The sequence below is a fragment of the Bactrocera dorsalis genome, chromosome 2 (genome assembly GCF_023373825.1).
Source record: "Bactrocera dorsalis isolate Fly_Bdor chromosome 2, ASM2337382v1, whole genome shotgun sequence".
NCBI lineage: Eukaryota > Metazoa > Arthropoda > Insecta > Diptera > Tephritidae > Bactrocera > Bactrocera dorsalis.
In genome coordinates, this window is record NC_064304.1 from 74729039 (window position 1) to 74748360 (window position 19322).

The 19322-nt window shown below is 37.2% G+C and overlaps 1 protein-coding gene across 3 annotated transcripts in view; it reads left to right on the forward strand.

Moving 5' to 3' along the window:
* The window catches only part of LOC105223097 (proton-associated sugar transporter A), a 176438-nt gene that overhangs the window by 62854 nt on the left and 94262 nt on the right, over nt 1-19322 (forward strand). The gene's annotated exons all lie outside the window — the stretch shown is intronic.

Sequence of the window (19322 nt, forward strand, 5' to 3'; positions counted from 1 at the left end):
TCCATAATTTAAGTATGCTCTGGGCATCGGTGGCTAGATCACCTTAGGGGTTCTACAAGAGTATGCTCCGGTCTTGAAACCTTCTGTAAGCCACCGCATCTTTTCGTAGAATTTTCGGCAATTCCCCTGTCGGCCAGTTTATCGAGCTGTTCGTACTCACGCATTTCGGCCTCTTTCTTCTTCTGTCTGCAAATGCGTCTCGCTTCCCTCTTCAACTCTCGGTATCTATGCCATCCCGCACGTGTTGTGGTCGATCGTAACGTTGCGAGGTAGGCAGCCTGTTTTCTCTCCGCTGCGACACGGCACTCCTCGTCGTACCAGCTGTTCTTTTGCACTTTCCGAAAACCAATGGTTTCGGTTGCAGCTGTACGTAAGGAGTTTGAAATGCCGTTCCACAGTTCCCTTATACCGAGTTGTTGACGAGTGCTCTCAGAGAGCAGGAGTGCAAGCCGAGTAGAAAATGGTTCGGCTGTCTGTTGTGATTGCAGCTTCTCGACGTCGAACCTTCCTTGTGTTTGTTGGCGTGCGTTTTTTGCTGCACAGAGGCGGGCGCGAATTTTGGCTGCAACAATATAGTGGTCCGAGTCGATGTTAGGACCTCGGAGCGCACGCACATCTAAAACACTGGAGACGTGTCTTCCGTCTATCACAACATGATCGATCTGGTTGGAGGTTTTGCGATCCGGAGGCAGCCAGGTAGCTTGATATATCTTCTTATGCTGGAATCTAGTACTACAGATAACCATATTTCAGAATAACATCAGAAATAGAAAAATCCCTGGAGGAGGGAAACGTATGCTCAGCTGTATTCCTTGACGTTGCACAAGCGTTTGACAAGGTATGGTACGAAGGCTTTATGCAAAAACTAAAATCATGTCTTCCGGTTGAGTATTGTGCTCTTTTAGAATCGTATATCACCATGAGATATTTCCGTGTAAAACAAGGAAATGAACTCTCCAAACTAAAAGAAATTGAAGCAGGAGTTCCTCAGGGAAATATCTTAGGTCCACTTTTGCTGATTACACCACAGTACTATGCGTCGAAAAAATAGCAGAAAAAACTGCGCTAAGCCTGCAACATGCAATCAACTCTGTACTAAGTTGGACTAAAAAATGGAGAATAAAACTAAACGGTGGCAAATCAGTTTATGTAAATTTTACAAACAAAAGAATCACTTATCAACCTAGATAAATATTCTAGATGTCTGCATACTCGTACCATACGCAAATACAGCTAAATATCTTGGCATCACGCTCGAAGCTAGATTACGTTGAAAAGAGCATATTAAAAAAAGGCAGTATTAATATTATACAACGTTTTCTAAACGAGGTGCTAAAAGGCATTGTAAACGCTTCCTGGTACTGCAGAAATGCTGATATTCATTGACACCTAAGGAAGAATACAGTCGCCGAAGAAATAAGGAGTTAGGCAGATGTCCACTACAAAAGGCTTAATGCACATGTTTACGAGGAGGTGAGAAATCTTCTTTTAGATACATGCCGCTCTAGTCGATTATGGCGAAGAAAACCACACAGCTTAGTTGGAAGCTAACATATAAAGGAATTAATTGTATACCATATTTGTATGCATATTACTATTAAATTTTATGTAATTAGTTTTTAAGTTATTCAAATCAAACTGCTCGTTAGTTTTTATACTCCCGCAGCAAAGTTGCTAAGGAGAGTATTATAGTTTTGTTCACATAACGGTTGTTTGTAAGTCCTAAAACTAAAAGAGTCAGATATAGGGTTATGTATACCAAAGTGATCAGGGTGACGAGTAGAGTTGAAATCCGGATGTCTGTCTGTCCGTCCGTGCAAGCTGTAACTTGAGTAAAAATTGAGATATCAAGATGAAACTTGGTACACGTATTTCTTGGCTCTATAAGAAGGTTAAGTTCGAAGATGGGCAAAATCGGCCCACTGCCACGCCCACGAAATGGCGGAAACCGGAAACCTATAAAGTGTCATAACTAAGCCATAAATAAAGATATTAAAGTGAAATTTGGCACAAGGGATCGCATTAGCGAGGGGCATATTAGGACGTAATTTTTTTTGAAAAGTGGGCGTGGCCCCGCCCCCTACTATGTTTTTTGTACATACCTCCGAAACTACTATAGCTATGTCAACCAAACTCTATAGAGTCATTTCCTTCAGGCACTTCCATATACAGTTCAAAAATGGAAGAAATCGGATAAAATCCACGCCCACCTCCCATACAAAGGTTATGTTGGAAATCACTAAAAGTGCGTTAACCGACTAACAAAAAACGTCAGAAACACTAAATTTTACAGAAGAAATGGCAAAAGGAAGGCAGAAGAACTCAGTGCCTAACCTAACCTAACCCAATTTTTCACCGAAAATATCGGTAAATCTCTCAGAATTTAATTCTAATTAATTTTACAGCAAAATAAAAAAATATGTAAATGACGGATAATGAAATCTCGATTATCACTTTATCATGCGAGAGTATAAAATGTTCGGTGACACCCGAACTTAGCGCTTCCTTACTTGTTGAAACTAGTTTTAGTGATATCAAACATTGTTAAAGTTTTAAAAATGCTTGTAATAAAAAAATTATGGGAAGTTGGCGTGTTCACACTATAGGAACCTGACATATTAATCTGTAGGGTCCTGAGGCATGTACATATGTGATTTCACCAAATAGTGGTCAGTGCCACGCCAATCGTTTAATGTACACAACAGCTACCGTAAATCAAAATCAGCATAATTTCATACCATTTCAGAGGTAAAATATAATGTTCTTGGCGTAATTAGTTATTTAGTTATTAGTAGTTTTCATCAGTACAATAAGTGATAAAATCATGATTTGAATTTCTGAACGCGCACATGCGCATTGATATTGGGTTGTCAAAAAAGTCTTGCGGTTTTTTCGCAGGTTGGGGCTGAAAGCGCGTTGTTCTAGTTTTATTCGTCGCATCGGGTCATGCTATACGTTTTTGGAAAGCTCATTTCACGCGCTAACACATGTTTGATTGATTGTTGTTTCTTTTAAGTGGTTCGTGAGTTATAGCGTCGCAAACATGAAGCAAAATAAAGAGATAATGCGGCATATATTTGAAAATAATAATTTGTCACGACATATGTCCCTGTACAATTGATAATAAAATTGCAAAATGATGAAGATCACAAACAAATTTATAAAAACTGCAGACCTTCGTCCACCGGCTATTGCCATCCTATTCGAACTCAATTTTAAAAGGAATCAAACCCCAAATACACTAGATTTGTGCTAGATTAACTTCGAAATAGTCCTGATACTATCTTCCTTCCTCAATCGTAACATCGCTCCCGATGTTATTCAATATGCACCAGTTTCAATTGGAGAACTCTCATAAGAATCTTCTGAGTCAGGCAATAGGGACGTGAAGATGTATCGACGCCATCATACCCGAAAGAACAAATTAGGACTTGCTAAGCCGATTGCTTTTGAGCTTAGATCCTTTCATTACCAGTCAAAGAAACTATCATGCAAAAGTAAATCAATTTTATTAGAATCAATTTTTGATTTACACAGCTGAATAATATTCAAAAAATTTTTTTTTCGTTCATCAACTTTTTTAATTTAATATAATTAATTAAAATTTGTTGCCATCGGGGCGTGGCGGAGTGGGAAACGGGAGAGGGAGATTTTAAAAAGCTTTGGCAAAAGTTTCACTTTAATATAGGCAGTGGAAGTATTTTTGGCCGCAGATTCCATACAAGACCGACCACTGTGGGGCGATAGGAATGCTGATAATATTTGCGCTCAGAAATTTTGGTTGTTTTAGCTTAAGTAGTTTAGGAGATATGTGCATTAAACTAATTAGAGGGGGTCACTCCTTTTTATGAATTTTTTTTTGCCACAGGTGTTGCTACTGCAATCCCTTGTGCCAAATAACAGTATTGTACCTCAATTTCGTGCTCAGTTATGACACTTAATAGGTTTCATTAAATGGCGATTTGCGATACGCCCATCTACGAACTCGAAATTTTTTTGCACCAAAAAACTGCATACCAAGATATCAAAGTTTTTACTCAAGTTACAGTTTGCACGGACGGACGCACAGACTTTCACTCTGATTTCAACTTTTCTCGTCATCCTGATCATTTATGTATATATATTTATATAATCCTATATCTATCTCGCTTAGCTTTGTGTGATACATACAACCGTTAGGTGAAGTAAATTATCATATTCTGTAGCAGCAGGTTGCAAGAGTATAAAAATGACAAAACTTGATGAAGCTTATTATACGTAATCCATCGCTTGGTATTGTAGATTGGCAGGATTGGGCCACGACAAATGAGATTTCCAAGCTTCCGGTTGACTGTACGACGAAAATACCGGTCATCATATCAGATATTTTTAAAACGTTCTAAGAGCCTATACTATTTACTAACCGTACTATACATCGTCTAATATGTTTCAGATGCCTTAACAAAATTAAGTGCATGCATTATATTGGATATATTGTAATATGCTACAGTTTAACTATGAACATGTTTTAAAACGGTCCACGAATTATCTCAACTTCATACTAAATACACATTTTCGTAAAGTTGTCTCAGGTAGTTTAGAATATAAAGTGCTCGGTTCCACCTGAACATAGCCCTTTCTTAGTTGTTTTATATACCATACTGTTTGAAAATACGTAAGAATATTTCTTTGGCTTTGACCTTTGCAAATTGCGAGAGTGTCAAATATTCGGCTACTCCCGAAGTTAGCGATTCTCTTTTATTATAATACTAGCAGACCCGCCCACGCGTTGCTGTGGCTGAGTGATTCAAGAAGGATTTGAAAGACAAAATTTAATTTAGCACTGTAGTTTATTTGACACTGTAGTCTTTTAAATGGTATGGGAGAATCGGAATACGTGGTAACAAAACAATTTCTCCTTTAAACTTGCCTGTCAAAATAGTTGCTTCAAGAACGTTTCCAGTAATTCTTTTGATCACCAAACGTGTGCCGTTGCATAGTTTAGGAGGGTTTAAATTACGCAGTAGAATAATCGGTGATCCAATTTTCAATCATAGATTGTGTGGTGGCATTCCTGATATGTCTAAAGAATTTAAAAATTCAATTTGGAAATTCACTGCCTTGTTTTCTTCTACAGTAGCATCGATAGACTTATATCGGTATTCTGCGTGAGACGATTGTCTCATGTCTCTAATAGTGACTATAGTAATTTAGTGATTCTGTTAGTCAGAAGTCTCATTTTGGTATTCTGGCAAATAGAGTATACTACTTTGCAGTATACTACTATGCTGTAACTGCCAGAATACCAAAATGAGACTCCTGACTAACAGAATCACTAAATTACTATAGTCACTATTAGAGACATGAGAAAATCGTTTCACGCAGAATACCGACATTAAATGACATTAAATCACCTGGTAATAATTGTTGTATCTGGTAGTTAATCAGATCAACATCAACATTTTTCGCTGCTAAAATTGCACGATTACTAAACCAGTCATGATTTAAATAGTTATTTAGTATATCTGGGAAGACACTCTCAATCAGTTCATTTTTAGTTTGAACAACAGTACAGAAATTATCTGGCAATCTAATATGTTGAGTATCTTGATGAAATTCAATTTCACCGTTTCCAAGATCCAGAAATTGTTTAGAAAATTCTTGTGCTGTTGGATCATTTTGGAGTTGTACTCGCATGTTTTTTGTCAGTCTGAGTGTTTCAACATTTCTCCATAAAATTGATTGTTTTAGATATGCATTAACTTCATCTGCAAAAGTAGAGCGAGGAATAACTGGCAACGTTTGCCGAAAATCACCAGAGCGTAATAAAATAGTACCACCGAAAAGTAGTGTTGGGGACTATCGAATAAAAACAATCAAGTTATTCGATAGTTCAGCAATTTTCATTCATTCGATAGTTTTCAAGAAATCACTCATTACTATTTTTTCGTTCATTCGAATTTTTTCGTTCATACCAATTTTTCGTTCAAAACGAATATTTTGTTCGATACTAATTTTTCGTTCATTATTATTTTTTTGTTCATTCGAATTTTTTCATTCATACCAATATTTCGTTCAAAACGAATATTTTGTTCGCTACTAATTTTTCGTTCATTACTATTTTTTTATTCATTAGTATTTTTTCGCTATTGAATGATTTTTCGAATGAATGATTTTATGGAAGTAGATATCTAGCAAAGATTTTTTGTACGAATTCATTTATTCCATTTCAAGTAAATGGTATTATATTCAGCAAATGTACGAATAATGCTTAAATTGCGTGTATTTCAAAATTATGTTGAATGATTTATGTTGAATTATGTGTGATAATGGAAATTAAATCGAATGCATGTATGAGTGGTAGAAGTTAATAGATGCTTAAAATAGATTTAAGTGAAAAGTATTAATAATAATAAATATAGACTTATAAAGCGATAATGTAGGAGGCATCGCCAAATAAATAAGATGACTAAAGTAGATTCATATGGTCATCGGTATTTGGCAAGATTAAATGACAGTTTCTAGTCGGTTTGATAAAATCCAATGGCTTTGAATTAAGTAGGTTGGCAACTTGGTTATGTATTGCGATTCGAAATTGTAGCTATGTATACATTCACTTAACCGTTTTAACTGTTGGTATTATTTACAGCATCAATAGTAAAACATTTGAATTGGGTCATACATTCATACAGCGGAACCAAAGGACTGCTACAGTGTTAGTAATAGAATTACCCGCTGATAAAAGTAAATTATCTCTTTGGACTCTACTTGACCAAAAAGTAGCGGAAGCAAAAACTATTTGTTACAACGCCCCTAGTGTTAATGCACATATTTCTTTGGAACAATATCTTAGACAAGATTTCGTTGAGAGACATCAAAACCCTTTAAACTATTGGGACAGCAAAAAGGCCGCTTTTCCAGAACTCTACGAGCTTTCCAAAAAATATTTATGTATACCTGCTACTTCAGTTCCTTCCGAAAGGGTTTTTTCTAAAGCTGGGCAAATAATAAATGATAGAAGAAATAGACTTAAAGGTGAAAAGCTAGATCAAATAATATTTTAAAATAGCAATTTTAATATATAATTAATATTTTTTGCGTTCTTCTGATATTTATATTTATATTTATTTTATATGATATTGAATATCTTTTCTGTGTTTTACTATTTTTAATTTTTTATTAAAATATTGAATTAAATTAAACCTTTGTATTGGTTTAATTAAAAATGAATAAAATTCCAGTACTTTTTTGTTGTTTGAAGAGTACGCCTTTGCTTAGTTATTGAATTTGATTAAATAAATGAATGAATGAATGAACGAAAAAATTCATTCGATAGTCAAAATCATTCAGTCGTTAACAATCGATAGTTGAAATCACTCGATAGTTCCCAACACTACCGAAAAGTCTATCACTATTGTTTAAATCCTGCATAGTCCTATTTAATGCTTCCAGTGAATGTTTATGAGCCATAGTACACTCATCCCAAACTATGATCGAAGTCTTCCGTAACACTGCTGCCATTCCGCTTCTTTTTTTGATATTACACATTGCATTTGGATTGCTATGAATATCTAATGGTTGCTTGAAAGCGGAATGTGCTGTCCGCCCACCATCCAACAAAGTAGCAGATGATGCAACTGCTAATGCAATTTTATGTTGTGACCTTAGTTTCGCAAGAATGAAAGATAACAAATATGTTTTACCGGTCCCACCTGGTGCATCTAAATAGAAAAAACCGCCTTGTTTGGCATTAACAGCTCTGCTCTTCTGCTCTTCAGTTAATAATGGTTCATTGTTAGTAACAAATGTATTTAAATCACGATTATTAAATTGTTCTTCTCGCTGCAAATCACTATTTACTAAGTCTGTAGCTGGGCAATCAGGAGATGGAATACCATAATTACTAAGTGGTAAACTTGAGATCATAATACATAAATCTTCAATCATTAATAATGCTTCGTTATACATATCTTGTGTGAAGTCTAAGTTTGTAGAGTGTTTTATTTGTTTATGTCGGTAGAGTATATCTTCAGTCATGTAGTTCTTATATTTTTCCCACAATGTTGATGACTGTGTTGGAAAACATGTCGTCAAAATAATGGCAAATAGTTGACGAATATTACTCGGCGAGGACGTTAAAGCAGCATCAGCAAGTGTCAGATCCCAATGGTTGTCATCTTCTAAAAGTTGCAATGCGTGACATGCATCTTTATACATATGTACTGAACACTTGGCTATTAACTGTTCGTAAAAATTGAAAAGAGATTGGTCCAGGAACATTTACCAACAATAAACGCAGAAAAAAGCATTCACGTTGTTTTGGATGTACAGTATAAAGTCGTCCCAGTGTCTTAGCTTTAAATATGCCTGCAATTGAAGGATGTCGTTCTCCCTTTTTACGTGGTTCCCAATTTTTAGCTGACGTGCTCCATGTAAAATAGTATGGAATATCAGTGTATAATAGTCTTTTTGCGAATTGACCATACATATCAGTTTATTGACAAAGAGTGAAAAATTCGGTTAGTGTCGTTTTTGGTGGTTCACATGCTCTTTGCAGAATATTTTCTTCGGTGAAATACACACGTTGTCCATTTTCAAGATGCACTGCAAGATGTTGGATAGCAGGTTCTCTATGGTGTATGGGGAAGCTAAGTATGCGCCAGATAGCTTCATTGCTGCTAATTTATCCACCCATTTGGTAGCGTGTTATTTCATCATTTTTGTCTATATTTTGTACTCCAAATACGGCCAAATCACTGCCCTTATGAACGTACTTGCAAATATACTTGATGGATTTGAGAGAACTGCAAAGCTCAACATTAATATGAGCCTTGTACGTTTTGGAGAGTAGTGGTGAGTATAGTACTACCCATTGATTGTCAATTTCTAATTGGTTAGAACTTGAAGTTCTCATTTTATATGTATGACCACCATTATCAGCGTCTCTGCGGCGATACAATGGATAAACATCAATATCAGTAAAGGTATCAATTGTGAATTTCTTAGGAAAATTTTTCTTACATTTCCCATTTTCCATGCATAGTGATGTCATGTTAAACGCTCCACCCGGTCCATGAATCATATGACTTGTAACAATATTAAATAATTCTTGATCAATTGAAGAATCTGGAATTTCGGCTGAAATAATTTGATCAATTTCCTCTTGACGAATTTTATCTTCAAGCCAAATTAAAATATGAGCATGAGGTAAGCCTCGTTTCTGCCACTCAATTGAATATAACCAACAACACGTTTTGCCAAAAACTGAATATTTTGTTATAAAATCAATCAAAGATTTCAACTTTTGTTTAAACACTCGTGCAATAATGTCGTGACGATGTATTGATTGTTGACCTGGTAATAGTAAAGATTGTATTTCCTCCCAATTTGGATTACACGTAAATGTTATAAATAAATCTGGACGACCGTAATGACGTACAATAGTCATTGCATCCTGTATATATTCTTGCATGTTTCGTGGGCTACCTATGTAGCTGGAAGGTAAAATAACAGCAGTACCGATTTCATTTGAGTTTAAATTTCCATCCACGTTTCCAACAATAGCATCTCTTAAGTGAATGTAATCCTCTGACCGTAGTTTAGCTTGGTTGAACCGAATGAATCGCAAACGTTCGCTTTCAATTTTAGCAAACATATCCACAACGTATTGATGATACAATTGAAGATATCGAAAGATATAGTTGTCTTGATTGTGTCTAATCATTAATCAAAACGAATAGTAGTTCACTGAACTAACTTTTTTATTTAATTCATTACCATTGACTGGATCACACTGTTTAATGTTGATATGATATCCATCTTGTCCTTGCCAGAATATCTGTGGGTACCGGAGTGCATCGTACGAACGGTGTAAATCTGAAATTCTACTTACTGAATTATCTCGGCGTGTAATTTTTATGGATCTTTTATCAACTGGATCACCGACCATAATAATAGCCACTTCATCAACGGTTGGTGCATTGAATCTGCCGGCGTGTTCTCCCACAGGCACTTTGTCCGCTTTAATGACAATTTGATAATTGTCACTTTTTAATTGTGGTGACACTCTTTTAAACAATTGAACCAATTGATTATTGCTCTCCAAAAATAATTCTAAAGACAATACAATTGCTCTGTCTTCTGCTTGTTCAATCAAATTATACTGGCATCGAGTTGTTACACGTTCTTCGCAATTGCCCATAAAATAAATCTGAAGAAATTTTGGATCTTCATTTGGCATCGGCATCAATGATCCAATTTTATGGTATACCTGGCCTTGAATTTTGAATGTTGTTTCAAAATTACGACCATCAGATGACAAATCACAAACCTTGGATGCTCCAAACGACGTCATTTGGAAGCATGAATTGAATTTTCGTGTCTTACGCAAAAATAATTTTGATTCATTTGAAATGCCAGAAAGAAGGGATTTCAAAGGTTCAGGTGGAGTAGGGAGTGGTGGCAATACAACTTTTCCTGAAGCGCAACACATGCCGGGTGTTTCATTGTGAAATTTTAACGCCAGACAATAATTGCATATTTTGTCCATCGCACCAATAGCGACTTTAGAATCAGCCGAGTAATTGATGTCTGGTTCGTAATTAAATGCAAGACGAACAAATGATCGACGTGTTACTGCGCGGTTGGTCCGATGATTTTCTCGGTTTTTTTCTCTAAATGAATCTATGTTTTGTTGTTGTGTTGTTTTTAATGTGAATGAATTTCACTGTTCTCTGATTTTGTAGATTATATATTTGGTTGTATTTATGTAAGTGTAAATTAGAAGTAAAACAAAATGTTAATTATTAAGATTTGAATTAATTCGGATAAAAATTATATTTAATTTAGAATTTCCAGCACCGGTTAACAAATAAACCGCTGTAGAATTTGAAATTCTGAATTTCAGTTCAACGAAAAGTTCTCCACTTATTGTAGTTGGTGCTTTCGATGTGGGCTTTTTTCCAATTGGAGAAATAATACCCAGCTGTTCGCATAGGGTTGCAAAATCTTTAAGTTTTTTTGTTTGTTTTTTCAATAATGAGTGAGCAATAAAAAAATAAATGTAAAACAGTACAGTCAAAACCAGTATTTTTATAAATCAGCTAAAATATATTGTTTTTTTAACTTGCAATGTGTTTAATCTCAAGTAAGATTTATCATTCCTTACTACTGGTGGGGGGAAATGAAGAGACCTTCACTGAGCTAAGAATTATTTCATTCTGTTTTTATTTTTAAGGAAGCCTTATATACTATTTTTCAAAATATCCTAAATAACAAAATATATGTGTATGTTTATATGTATGTATGTTGACTATTGTTTTAACCTATGTTGTGTGACCTTGGGTTTGTTTTAATGTGCGTACATTTACAAACAGTTGCTAAAATGTATTCTAAGAACCCGTGGGTTATCATATGCAAACATCTTATCCTTAGTAATGTTTGTGTTATTCAGCCCTATCACGCAATCTATCGTAGCGAAGCTACGAATACGAATGTCCGCTACGAATACGCATAATTTGCTATCATTGAATTCCTGTGAATTCGAAACTTTTGTTGCCAGACTTAATTTTGAATTTTGACATTTCGAAATCAGCTGTATAGAAAAAAAATTAAAATTTTGATTCATAAAAGTGAAATCGTTTATATTCAAATTGATTTTACGAACAAAATATGTATTCGCTAACGTTTTTATTTATGCTGCTTGAGGTAGAACGTGAGAGAAGTCGGCGTGATCTAAAAATCAACCCTTTCGATGTGGACGAAACAATGTACATACAGTTCAAAAATCCACAAAAATTCATTGTTAAATTTTATTAAAATTATTTTTCTAAAACAGGTTTATTAAAAACTATCGCTTAAATAAGGCGGCCTTTACGTATGTCCTCGATGTTCTAGAGAGGAATGCAAGTTCTTCAAGATCGTCATCTATATCTTTACTTCATCGCTTCTCTTCGGTAGATAAACCTCGAGTTAAGTATCGTTGAAAAAAGTGAAGCGAAAAAGTTTTTTTTCAGAAATACAGATTTCCAGGCGCGATTTTGTGTGTAGACGGGACACATATTAAAATCGTTGCTCCAACTAAAGATACGTTTCTCTATTATAACCGCAAAGGATACTTTAGTATTAACGCCATGATTGTAAGTTTGGTGACAAATTCGCATTTCAAACATCTTAATCAATTAGGCTGTTCACGGTAAGGTGGTTATCGGGTTATGTGATTATATTATTTTTACACAAACAGCTGTTCATTGTTTACAATTTTAGTTCAATGAAATTCCAACTTATAAAATGCCTAAACAAAGTTTAAAAAGCAAAATAATAGAATTTAAAATAAGTTCTGCTATTCAGGAAATGAACTTTATTGAAGGTACATATGTGCTTATTAAATAATCCGAATTTTAAGGGTTCAAAATATGTTTTGTATAAAATTTGCAGACATCTTGCATAATTTGCTGATTGTAAACAAAAAACAGCTGTTAATAGCAGATTTTCCAATAAGAATATCTAAATGGAAATGCCATTCGCTTAGTTTTATTTATTTTTTGTGCTGCCATTTAGTAAAATTCCAACGACTTTCTAACACTGGAAATAGGCAAACAACCACATAATCTGTAAACAAGGGCCTAGGTTGGTCAACGTTGGTTATTTTGTCATAACGCATTTTGTTGTTGTTTACTTAATCACATAACCACATAACCCGATAACCACCTTATCGTGAACAGCCTAAATGTTTTACAGATATGCGACAATAAAATGAAAATACGTTATGTGAATGCTCAGTTTCCTGGCAGCAATCATGACTCTCACATATGGAAATTTTTTCTCCGTTAGCACAAACCTGTCGTACAAAAATTCCGCTAAACTTAAAAATTTTCCGTTCCGAGTGAATTCAGCGAATTCAACTCTACGAATTTCGAACTTACTTTCGGAACTGTTCGAATTGCATAATAGCAATTTCGTAACTTTCCCGAAAAAACACCCTACGATGGATTGCGTGATAGGGCTGATTGTCTCTTGAATGCTATTGTTTTGCATGACAATGCATTTTTAGTATGTGTCTGTTTCTGTATATGTGTATGGATGTTTAATATTGTTACGAATTTACTCTTGCTAGTTTACTTTGTTAGGTTCGTATCTCTGGATTGACAAATAAAATCAACACTGTTTAATTTAATTCAACAACTCTTTATTTCACAACTCGTCTACACTATAACAGTTTACTCTTAGCACTGATTGATTACGTTGGCGCTGCCACGGCTTATATAGCCACGCACTTCTCGCTGATGCCGACGTGTCCTTCTAGAATATCGCGTCTGGAAATTACCAGAACATACGGCTATACGGCGCCAGACGCAAGCAGACAGTTGCGGCGCCAGACTCAGCAAATGTTTACCTAGACAAGCAGACAGTGCGGCGCCAGATGTCTATTGTTTCGACGAGCAGACAGCCGTGGCGCCAGATGTCTACAACAAGACAAATGCTATTCCATATACCTACAGCTATTGTTCATAATCAGGGATGCATATAGTAATACAAATATAACTTAATACTACTTTTGTAACACTGCCCTCCACTAAAGCCTAATCGTCCCGATTAGGCACAAATCCTCTTGAACCAAATGGGGCGAGCCTCTCCAAATGTACTACTTTCATTTTACATCGTGCTTTTCCATTTCTTTGTATGCGGTATACCACGTCATTAAGTCGTTTCATCACCATATAGGGTCCTTCCCAGGCTGTCTGTAGTTTCGGGGACAAGCCTTTCTTTCGAAGTGGATTGTACAACAGGACCAGATCACCTTCTTCAAAACCTTTTGAATTTGCCGCTTGATCGAACCGGTCCTTCATCTTATTGCTCATCAGATGCGTATGCTGTCTTACCATTAGATGCAATTCATTCATTTCTTCCTTTAAGGCAGAACAATAATCTCCATCATTTCTTACAGCTGTAGGATTCGTTCCAAACTTAAGATCAGCAGGGAGTCGCAGATCAGATCCGAAAATAATCTTTGCTGGCGTGTAACCAGTTGTCTCGTGCTTCGCTGAACGATACGCCAGCAGGAACATCTGGATGCACTTGTCCCAATTCCGTTGATCTTTATCAACGATTTTCCGTAGATGTTCTTCGAGCGTTCGGTTGAATCTCTCTACCATCCCATCTGATTGTGGGTGTAACGCTGTTGTCCGTGTCTTGTGGATGCCCAATAATGTACAGACTTCTTGGAAAATGGAAGATTCGAAATTCCTGCCTTGATCTGAGTGTAATTCGACGGGCACTCCGAACCTTGTTATCCAATTTTCTACAAACGCTTCGGCTACGGTCTTCGCTTCCTGGTTTGGTAAGGCATATACTTCTGGCCATTTACTGAAATAGTCCATGACAACCAGTAGATATTTGTTACCGGCCGTACTGGTTGGGAACGGACCTGCAACATCCATTGCGACTCGTTCAAATGGTGATCCCACGTTGTACTGTTGTAGCCTACCGCGACTTTTGGCTTTAGGACCTTTAGCTGCCATGCACTCTACGCAATTACTTATCCATTCTGCTATGGAATCTCGACAACCGATCCAGTAGAACCGCTGTTTAGTCTTCTCTATAGTTTTTGTAATTCCAAGGTGCCCTCCACTAGGTCCATTGTGATATTCTTTCAACACTTTCGGGATCATGGACTTCGGTACTATGATCAACAGACGAGACTGTTTGCCATCTTCACTTTCCCAGGTACGATGAAGGTATCCATTAACGAGGTTTATGCTGTTCCATTGGGCCCAATATGCTTTTGCCGTTGGACTCTCGCTACTTATTTGTTCCTTTGGTGGTCGTACCCCATTTTCTTTGGCTATTATCAGCTTTGTAAGATCAGGGTCCTCCAGCTGATTGATTCTGATGCGGTGAGGAGTCCAATCATCTTCAGGTTCTATATTCAGTAATCGCACGTCGATTATACCTTCTTTTCCTTCTGATTTGGAGCAATGTTTACATTCCAGTGGACAAGGGCGACGTGATAATGCATCCGCATTTTTGTGGTGAATCCCCTTTCGATGTTCCGTTTCGAAGTCGTAATTCTGTAATCTTTCGATCCATCGTGCAATTTGGCCTTCCGGATTCCTAAACTGTAATAACCATTTTAATGCTGCATGATCAGTCCTCAGCAAGAATCGTTGTCCATACAAATACTTGTGGAAATGTTTTACACATTCCACCACAGCTAGTAGTTCTTTTCGCGTCACACAGTAGTTTTTCTCTGGTTTCCCGAGCACTCTGCTGTAATACCCAATTACTCTTTCTTGTCCGTCGATGAGCTGAGACAGGACACCTCCAATTCCATAAGCGCTCGCATCTGTATCCAAGATGAATTTCTTTCCAGGTATTGGATAAGCTAACATCGGTGCCGTACAAAGTAGTTCTTTCAGCCGCTCAAACGCTTTTTCTTGTTCCAACTGCCATACAAACGGGCGATTCTTCTTTGTTAAATCATGTAAACTTCTAGCCACGTTCGCAAATCCAGGTACAAAACGGCGGTAATACGTGCATAAGCCGAGGAAGCTGCGGAGTTCATGTATGTTGGTGGGTTGAGGCCAATCTTTAACTGCTTTTATTTTTCCCTCCTCGGTGTGAATCCCCTCAGTTGACACTTTATGTCCGAGATATGTGACCTGCTTCTTCCATAATGAACACTTTTTGGGATTCAAGCGTAATCCGGCTGATGCTATTCGCTGAAAGACTTCCTCTAGATTTTTCAGATGATCATCAAAACTTTTTCCCATGATGATAATGTCATCAAGATACACCAAACATGTCTTCCAGTTGAGTCCTTTTAACACATGTTCCATCAGTCGCTCGAACGTTGCAGGCGCATTACATAACCCAAATGGCATCACAGAGAATTCCCACAACCCGTCGCCCATACTAAAAGCGGTCTTTTCACGGTCACATTCATCGATCTCGACTTGCCAATATCCACTTTGTAGATCTAATGTAGAAAACCATTTCGCTCCAGACAAGGTGTCTAATGTATCGTCGATTCTTGGTAGAGGATAACTGTCTTTCTTTGTGACATCATTCAACTTCCTATAATCTACGCAGAAACGGGTGCTACCATCTTTCTTTTTAACTAAGACGATAGGTGAGCTCCATGGACTTATTGAAAGTTCGATTACACCGTTTTTGTGCATGTCTTCAATAATTTTGTTAGCATCCTCACGTTTTGCTAGTGGAACCCTACGCGGAGCTTGTCGGATTGGTTTAGCGTCTCCGGTATTTATGCGATGTTTGACAATGCCGGTTCTTCCTGTGTTTCCTTCGTTTGCAAATATGGATGCGTATTTTTCTAATAGTTTTTCTGCTTTTAATTTTTCATTTCCATGCAGTTCGTTCAGTAAATTATTTAGGAATGTAGGACTTATCTGCTGTGGCTCAATAGTAGGCTTCTGTTCTGACCGTTCGCATCGTGCTATTGCACTTATATTCTGGCACTGTCCAATTACTGCTCCTTTCTTCAGCCTTATAGGCGTGTTGAATTCATTCACTACTCTGACCGGAATGGTGGCGTCTTCTCTAGTTTTCACAAGCGTTCTTCCTACCAATATGGGTGTATCTATTTTTGTTGGTTCCACAATCCACAACTCTTCAGTCCCACCTCCTCCATTCACTTTAGCCCATACAATCGCCTCAGATTTTGGTGGAATACTCTGATTATCATCAACAATCACCCTCTTACTTTCAACGTTGGTCACATATCCGGTGTTTATAGGCATCTCCATGTTCTGGCAAAACAGCATTTGCTTGTTTAAATCCAAAGTAACCCCGTGATCAATCATGAAATCTACTCCCATTATAATTTCATCCGTGATTTCTGCTACGATGAAGGTGTGATTAACTTCCAGGGTACCAATCATCACTTTGCAAAACACTTTTCCCGCGACAGCTGCTTCCTCCCCGGTGGCCGTTCGAAGCTTGCAACCGACTAATGGTTCAACCGTTCCTCTTGCCACATCCGGTCGGATAATTGAATGTGTGGCACCAGTATCCAAAGTAAGCGTTGACAGTCGTCCATTTACGATGCCGCTGATAGTAAGATTGTTGTCATGGCGACCTATTTGTGATATCGAGATGGCGGGGCAAATAGTTGTGGGAACCAGCTCACGCCCCTTTGAACTGTTCCGTTTTAGTTTTAACGACTTGTGAGATGTGGATGCTCCGTCCTCGTTATCTGTTGGTTGTTTCCGTTTTGATGGGTTTACTTTTATATTGCAATTTCGGGCAAAGTGACCCGCTTTTCCACAGTTGAAACATCTTCCTGTTGTATTTACTCGCGGTGCAGCAATTGTCTTCAGAGTCTTCAATATTTCTTCCATCAGCGCCGGTTGTTCCATTTCAACCCTTTGTACTTTGTGTGCTGGTTTACTTAGTAGAGAAGCTGTTTCCTGTGTGAGGGCGTGCGAAACCGTTTCAGCAAACGTTCTTTTTGGCAATGCATATGTGGCGCGTTTGGTGTCCACATCACGAATTCCATTTATGAAGCTTTGAATTTTTACCCTCTCAATGTAATCCACAGGTGCATCTGCATTTGCCAAATGAGCCAGCCGTTCTATTTCAGTTGCGAACTCTTGCAATGACTCGTTCATCTTCTGACCCCTATTTTGCAGTTCGATCTGGTATATTTGTTTCCGGTGCTCACTACCATATCGTCTTTCTATCGCACTCATCAATGCCTCATAGTTGTCCCGTTCACAGTCTGGAATAGTCTGAAGGATTTCTGCCGCAGGTCCTTTCAATGATACAAACAAGGACGCTACTTTGTCCGCTGCATTCCAGTTATTGGCCATTGCTGTCTTTTCAAACTGAAGTTTGAAAATTTGAAATGGAATACTTCCATCGAATGTGGGTGCCTTCAATCTTTGATTATTTGTCGATGGTGCAGGGCCATGCAATTGCAGTTCTCGCACACGATTACTTAATTGAAGAACTTCTGCTTTTAAATTTTCTTCGTCATTTTTTAAAGTGCTTAATTCGTCTTCAAATTTTGAAAATTTCTCTTGCACTTGTTTTTGTACTTGTGTAGTATTTTCTGTAATCTGTTGTGTAAGGCGAGACTCTAACTGTGATGTATTTTCAGCTATTTGCGTCATTTGCTGTGCCAGACGATTTTCTGTTTGCACTACATTTTCTGTTATTCGTGATATATTTTCAGCTATTTGCTGTGCCAGACGATTTTCTGTTTGCACTGCATTTTCTGCTATTTGCTGTACCAGACGATTTTCTGTTTGCACTGCATTTTCTGCTATTTGTGATGTATTTTCAGCTATTATTTGCTTAATAGCCACTAACAGCATGTTCGTGTCTGCACTTGATGAAGTTCGTTGTTCTTCTACTTTCTCTTCTACCTTTGTAGAAGTTTCTGGCCCAACAAATTCGAACTCGTCCACATTAATTCCATCCGCTTCCATTGCTTCACGTAATCGTGCCTGCAGATCAGCCTTTTGCCCGCTTATCGGCAAATTACGCTCCTCCAGTTCTTTTTTTAATTGCTGAATTCTCAATTCTCCGAATTTAACCATCTTGAATTTGGATTATTTGACAATCCCACTTCTGACACCAATTGTTACGAATTTACTCTTGCTAGTTTACTTTGTTAGGTTCGTATCTCTGGATTGACAAATAAAATCAACACTGTTTAATTTAATTCAACAACTCTTTATTTCACAACTCGTCTACACTATAACAGTTTACTCTTAGCACTGATTGATTACGTTGGCGCTGCCACGGCTTATATAGCCACGCACTTCTCGCTGATGCCGACGTGTCCTTCTAGAATATCGCGTCTGGAAATTACCAGAACATACGGCTATACGGCGCCAGACGCAAGCAGACAGTCGCGGCGCCAGACTCAGCAATTGTTTACCTAGACAAGCAGACAGTGCGGCGCCAGATGTCTATTGTTTCGACGAGCAGACAGCCGTGGCGCCAGATGTCTACAACAAGACAAATGCTATTCCATATACCTACAGCTATTGTTCATAATCAGGGATGCATATAGTAATACAAATATAACTTAATACTACTTTTGTAACAATATATTTGAACATTCAATATATTTGAATAAGTGTCAGTGTTGTCGGTGTTAGAGTTTTTTTTTGTGACAGCTGAAAATTATAAACTTTTAATTTAATTTAATTTAATGTGAATGAGTTTCACTATTCTCTGATTTTGTAGATATATATTTGGCTGTATTTATGTAACTGTAAATTAGAAGTAACAAAATGTTAATTATTACTTGTGGAGACGATAAAATTGTAGCTTATATAAAGCGTTTGTATTTTTAACATAGCGCCATCTGT